This window comes from Globicephala melas, chromosome 1 (genome assembly GCF_963455315.2).
Source record: "Globicephala melas chromosome 1, mGloMel1.2, whole genome shotgun sequence".
Lineage (NCBI taxonomy): Eukaryota > Metazoa > Chordata > Mammalia > Artiodactyla > Delphinidae > Globicephala > Globicephala melas.
The window spans coordinates 140,723,781-140,731,140 of NC_083314.1; the positions used below are offsets into that span (position 1 = coordinate 140,723,781).

General features: G+C 45.0%; 1 pseudogene; it reads right to left on the minus strand.

The window, feature by feature from the left end:
• Positions 1-6,567: 6,567 nt before the first annotated feature.
• LOC115860524 (ferritin light chain pseudogene) lies at positions 6,568-7,096 on the minus strand (annotated as a pseudogene).
• Between the last annotated feature and the right edge of the window lie 264 nt (positions 7,097-7,360).

Here is a 7,360-nt window from a genome sequence, read left to right on the forward strand (position 1 = left end):
AAAAACTTTTGCACAGTAAAGGAAACCATAAACAAGATGAAAAGATAACCCTCAGAATGGGAGTAAGTATTTGCAAATGAAGCAACTGACAAAGAATTAATCTCCAAAATTTACATGCAGCTCAATATCAAAGAAAAACAAACAACCCAATCCAAAAATGGGCAGAAGACCTAAACAAACATTTCTCCAAAGAAAATATACAGATAGCCAACAAACACATGAAAGAATGCTCAACATCACTAATCATTAGAGAAATGCAAATCAAAACTACAATGAGGTATCACGTGTCAGCAGTCAGAACGGCCATCATCCAAAAATCTACGAAGAATAAGTGCTGGAGAGTGTGTGGAGAAAAGGGAACCCTCTTGCACTGTTGGTGGGAATGTAAATTGATACAAACACTATGGAGAACAGTATGGAGGTTCCTTAAAAAACTACAAATAGAACTACCATATGACCCAGCAATCCCACTACTGGGCCTATACCCTGAGAAAACCATAATTCAAAAAGAGTCATGTACCACAATGTTCATTGCAGCTCTAGTTACAATAGCCAGGACATGGAAGCAACCTAAGTGTCTATCGACAGATGAATGGATAAAGAAGATGTGGCACGTATATACAATAGAATATTACTCAGCCATAAAAAGAAACAAAATTGAGTTATTTGTAGTGAGGTGGATGGAACTATAATCTGTCATACAGAGTGAAGTAAGTCAGAAAGAAAAACAAATACCGTATGCTAACACATACGTATGGAATCTAAGAAAAATAAATAGTTATGAAGAGCCTAGGGGCAGGACAGGAATAAAGACACAGATGTAGAGAATGGACTTGAGGACACGGGGAGGGGGAAGGTAAGCTGGGACAAAGTGAGAGAGTGGCATGGACATATAAACACTACCAAATGTAAAATAGATAGCTAGTGGGAAGCAGCCCCATAGCACAGGGAGATCAGCTGGGTGTTTGTGACCACGTAGATGGGTGGGATAGGGAGGGTGGGAGGAGACTCAAGAGGGAGGAGATATGGGGATATATGTATATGTATAGCTGATTCACTTTGTTATAAAGCAGAAACTAACACACCATTGTAAAGCAATTATACTCCAATAAAGATTAAAAAAAAAAATACGGGTTTGGGAACATTTGATACTGAAGCTCCTTCAAGCTGAACAATGCTATGGTTCTAGACCTGAAATATTTAAAATGTGACCTCCCAGGAATGTTTGTATATTAAAGGAGTTACTTAACTAGGAACAAAAACCCTTAGTGGTCGGACTTCACTGGGGGATGAAATAGCATAGTTCCAAAGGCAAATATTAGCAGAACTTTCTATAGAATGACAAGGTAAAGACTCTTTATTCAGCTTCCTTTGAGTATTGTCATTCAACTTGGTATGAATATACCCACCATTTATAAAAACTTAATCAGGGAAAAGACATGGAGAAAATTTAAATGCATATTGCTAAGTGAAGGAAGCCAATTTGAAAAGGCTATGTACTGTATGGTTCCAATAATATGACATTCTAGAAGAGGTAAAATTATGGAGATAATAAAAAAAAATCAGTGGTTGCCAGGGGATAGGGAGTTGGGGTTGGGGGAAGGGAAGAGATAGAACACAGATTTTTGGGGACAGTGAAACTATTCTGTGTGATTCTGTAATGGCTGATACCTGACATTATACATTTGTCAAAACCCATAGAATGTACAACACAGAGTGAACCCTAGTGTAAACTGTGGATTTTAGTTAATAATAACGTGTCAGTATCAGCTCATCAATTGTAACAAATGTACCATACTAATGCAAGATGCCAACAGTAGGGGAAATTTTGTGTGGAAGGGAGGGGTATATGGGAATTCTGTGTACTTTCTGCTCAGCTTTTCTATAAACCTAAACCTGCTTTAAAATAAAGACTATTAATTAAAAAAAAAAAAACTTAACCACACATCTCCTTAATCATAGCTAACATTTATGTAGCACTTACCAGGTGCCATTCTCAGCACTTTGCATATATTGACGCTTTCAAAATTTTCACATCAAATTTATGAGCGAAGTACTATTATTATTCTCATTTTACAGATGAGGAAATTGAGGCACAGTGAGGTTAGGGGAAGTTGCCCAGGATTGCACAGCTAGTAAATGGCAGAGTCCTCTTTGACCCCAGGCAGTCTGGCTGTAGTGTTTGTACCATGCTGTACTACCTGCTTCTGCTTCTACCCTATACCCTACCGTGTGTCAGATGTGTGCTTTATCTGCTCAGGTGGCCCTCTCTCAGGGTGCCTTTCAGACCTGCCACAGGCTGGGGTAGGTGACTCTGTTCCACGTTCTCATACGCCCTGGCCTTGACTCTGCAGACACACCACATTTAGCGTACATTTGTTGAATGTATCTTAAGGGATTGCCAAGGAAGTGTTTGGCACGTGTTTTGTTGAATCCCAGAGAAACTATGGACTTGTGCTAAACTGCCAACTTGTATCTGTCCACAAAAAGGCAGACAGCTGAGTGAGCTTGCTCTCCTGGTCACCACTGCTTCCTTCTCTGATGTCCTGGAGCCTCCTCCTTGATCACCTGTCTTCATCCTGGCTTGGTCTCGGTGTCAAGGCCACCATTGACATTTCCTGTGTCTACTTTTTTCTCATTGTTGAAAATAAAAATGTTGGTCACATGCCTATCCTTCAACTCTGCTTTTGTTCTTCATGTTTCCTTAAAGTTTTATCTGCAGAAACTCTCATTTCTGGGACAGACTTTAATCCAAGCCAGGAGATGAGAACTCATTTAGGGAAACAAAGAGTTCACTTCCAGTGCCCGACTCTCCTGAAGATCATTTCCTTGCCAGCGAAGACAAAGAAAAGGAGCGAGGAGACAGCTCGCCATGTCAGAAACACTGCACCATGGGTCCCACTCGGTGGACCACCTGCGCCTCCCCACTCTGACCATTTCTTCTAATTGTGGGAATCTGACCCTGGAGACATGAGTGGAGGTGGTCTGGATTCCCCTCCCTGACAAGTGGCCCCTGGGAAGCTGGAGCTCTCCTGGGACTCTGGGGGCTGGGCTGTCACTGAAGATAGGCGTCAGAGCCAAGGTTACAGGCTAGAAACCACCCTAATGACGGCAGCAGAAATAGCCTGTGTGTTCATTATCTTCTGTGCCCCATTGATGTGTGTTTAATAAATGAAAGAATATTGATTTCTCTGTGTTTGGAGGTTGGAACTTCCCATCCCCAAGCTAAGTAGGTTGCAAAGCTTGGAGCTGAAGCAGGTCTGGAGACGTCATGCAGCTGGAAAGCTGGAGTGAGTGGGACAGGCAGCCCTCCCCTGCAACTGCTTGCTCTGCATCAGCCACGCCTCACCCCTTCCACTCCCTACTCCCTCCAGCCCGGGGACAGTGGCCTTCCTTTGTTCCCCTTATTTCCTGCTCCCCCTTCCCTGGGCTAACTCTTAGCCTTCTGTCCAGGCCCAGCTGAAATGTCAGCTTCTCCAAAGATCCTCTTAAATTCCCCTTCCTTTCTCCTCTTACAGAGGGCCTGCTCTATGTTCCCAGAGGACCCTGCACTTCCCCTGGCATTACACTTGTGCCACTTAATTGTAATGAATAAAGTCATGGTTTGACTTTCCAGTTAGTCAATAAACTGTGTAAGGGGAGAGAATGGCTCTGTCTTGTTGGCCATTTTATCCCTCCCTATGGTACCTGGAAGAAGGGAAGCACACATTAAGTATTTGTCAGATAAAGGAATGAACTCTAAACTACAAGGGCAAAGACATGGGCCTTAGAGCCAAGGTCATGGGCCAAAAACCACCCTAAGGAGGGCAGCAGAAATAGCCTGTGTGTTAATTACATTCTGTGCCCCATTAATGTGTGTTTAATAAATGAAAGAATATTGATTTCACTATTTGTGGAGATTGGAACCCCTCGCCTTCCAACTAAGTAAGTCTTGAATGGAGCAAACACCTTTTCTACCAAGAATCAGAATAGCCCATGGTAATATATTCTGGGAGAGTTTTGGACCACAGATTAAAAAAAAAAGAGAGATTTCCCTCCCTTCCAAACCACTTCCTTGAGGATGCACTGAATCACAGTGAATGGCCAATTGAGCTTCCAGTAGGCCCATTAGAAAGTGGGTTGTCATTAGAAAGTGGGTTGTCTCATATTACGTAGGATTAACATTAGGCATCTCTGTCTCAACCCAGTGAAAGGCCTCAAGTGTCCTTGGAATTTCAGTGACCTTTCTCCATCAATGTTGACATTGTTCTCCCACCCGATGGCTTAATTCACAGGAAATACAACCTACTCCTCAACATCGCTGCCCACCACATCTGGGATGGGGGCTGAGGGCCTGGGAGCGCTGAGCTCCAGGCACTGAGATGTTATATTTCCTTGCACCAAACCTCCCGGGCTGCAGGGCCTCCTGAGATTTGTTTCCTGTATCTTTCTGCAATCTTTTTGATGGTCTTAGCTGAGAATTAGGAGGCAGTGGCACAGGCTCTAGGAGCCTAGCAGGTCTGAAACCTGTCATCAGCGGAGCTCCTCTGATGCAATAGCAATAGGGTGAAGCTGCTGATCAGAAACACCTAGAACTCAGGCAATGGTGTGGGATCCAAAGCCCAGGCAGACCATGTTCATTTAGGGGAAGGCACAAGGGAATAATGGCTGTTGACATGTTTGTTTTTGAATCCTTTCTACGGCCTAAAGACTTTGCTGTTTTGCTATGTCCATTGTCCTGATGAGGGGCTGTGGCTCAGAGCACATAGCAATTGGATGGAGTATCTATTGAACACCTACTTGTGTTACATGGTATACTAGGGTTTTAAACTCTTTCCCTCCTCTATTTCTCATTGCAGCCTTGCGATGTAGAAACTGAAGCCAAGGCAGAGTTGGCTAATTCTTTTCTGGTGCAATTCAGCCTCGTTAGGCAAACTTCTCCAGCAGCTTGGCAGCCAAAGCAGAGAAGATGAGTGATTGAGTGGCGCAGAATGAAGCATCCATAGGATGGTGAGAGGAGAGTTTGGGCAGGAAAGGAGGTGAGACTGATGGGAAAGCAAGGATGGGTCTTATTCAAGGTGAATCCCTCATGCTGGGAGCATGATTGACACTCAGAACATGTCTTCTGAACAGATGTGTGAATGCTAACAGGGGACTGATGGGCAGGTGAACCAAGTTCCTGGAGGGTCCAGGGAGGCCTCAGAGCAGTAGGTATACAAGTGAGCTGCTAGGAGTTGGGAATACTAGTGGGGGAATACTAGGCGGGGGGTGGGGGGGAATACTAATGACCTTTAAGATTCTCAGAAGAGGAGCCATTTGGAGGGATGAAGGGATGGCAAGGGCCACCGTGGGACCATTACTGGGCAGCTGCAAAAGCATGTGGCAATGGCCACTGGCACTGAGGAACAACAGGCCAATGAGAAACAGCCTGGAGTAACTCCTTCCATGCATCCCCTGGGTTTTTCACACTATTCTGTGTGGGGATTGGATGGATGCATGTCTCTAACAACTTTGAAGAGTCAAGTGTCAGGCTTCTCCAAAGCTCTACTTCCAAGGGGGAGAAAAGACTATAAACAAAGACTGTAAACATCTCTATATCAAGGTCCACTTTGCCCTTGTGACGTGAATGTCAACTGTAGTGTGTAACCAGGAAGCTCAGATGTGGGCTGTGGTGCCTCCCAGTGTGTCTATGGATTTGGTCGGTGGAAGGCAACGACAGTGCTGATCTATGAATACATTTTCTTTTTCATTCAGGCACTGCCTTTACTCAGTCAGCCCTGGCTTCCTGCAGCAGAGGTCTGGGCTGTAATAGAGCTGGTCTTATTTTTTATTAAGTTCATGAACTTTGAAGGAAGGAACTTGGAAAAAAAGGTCTCATTACCTCGGGAATGAAGACTCATGCTTCTTTTAAAGCCAGACATTGGTGTGGCCTTGCTTGTTATAGACACAAATAATCTGGGTGTAAAATTGCAATGGAGTGGCAAGGAGAAAACAGGATGGCTTCTTGGGGTGAAGCAGGTGGGGTGGGGGAGGAAAGGTCAGTGAAAAGTCAACCTAAAATGGAGAGGTCCTGAGGAAAGGCATGCAGACTTCAACTGTGGCTAGACATTTGTATAGATTGACTTTGTGAAGATAGAATCTGCCCTAGACCCTTGCAGAATCTGGGGTAATGGGAAGAACATGGTCTCTGGATTCAGATGAATTTGGCTTTAAATTTCAATTTGGCTACTTACTATAAGCTTCATGACCTACAATTTCCCAAACCTCTTGAGTTTCAGTTTCCAAATCTGTACAATGTAAAAGAATATCTACCTGGCAGGAGTGTTGAGAGGATTGGATGAGACAGTGCAGGAAAAGTGTCAGACACTGAGTTTATAAAGAGCAATGTGGTACAAGGCTTCCAAATTCACATTACTATTATTGTTAGTATTTTTTGCTGCAAAAAGCCTTATTGTTTCCATTTGGTCCAAGGCTTGGGAGAGGGCTCCAGGACAGTTAAAAAGCTGTTTAGTGACTGCAGAGAGAGGCTTCAGGCAGAAGCACTGACACCAGAGGGGCTTCTCAAAGGCCGCTGGGCTCCAGAGGCTCCTAGTCATGCTTGAGGGTGGGCCTTTCGAGGAAATACTTGCCCAGCCCCACCTGGGGACCAGCCAGCCTGCAGAGGTTGGTCAGGTGGTTACCATCTTCTTGATGAGTTTCACCTGCTCATCCAGGAAGCGGCTCTCCAGGAAGTCTGAGAGCTGGGGGTCTGTGTGGGCAGAACCCAGGGCATGCAGAGTGAAAAGCGCCTGGTTCAGGTTCTTCTCCATGAACAGGGTGGCTTCCACAGCATCCTGGGCTTTACCCCACTCATCTTGAGATGGCTTCTGCAGGTCATGGAAGAGGGCATGGCCGCAGCGCTCGTTTTGCATCTTCAAGAGATGTTCGGTGCCCTTGTGCTTCTCCTCAGCCAATTCATGGAAAAAGTCACCCACGCCCTCCAGAGCCACATCATCGTGGTGGAAATAGAAGCCCAGAGAGAGAGGTAGGTGTAGGAGGCCTGCAGATGCAGGTTCACCAGGCAGTGGATGGCGGTCTCCACCTGGGTAGAATAATACTGAAAAATCCGGGAGCTCATGGTTGATCAGCAATAAGGAGCTAAGCTCAAAAAATGGTGTTGGCTGGTCCCAGAGGCCGAGGATAGCTGACTGGTTGGTTCTGAAAGTTGTGGCTGGAAAAATGGTTGGCAGGTGGTCAGAAGCTAGAGGAAGGGGTGTCCCTGGGTCAGTTCTGCCCAAACACTGTTGAAGCAAGAGACATCGAGCACACTGCTCATGGTCACCTTCTTTAATGAAATATATCTTCGAGTTATCCAGCGCAGTGGTTCACACGATTTAATTGT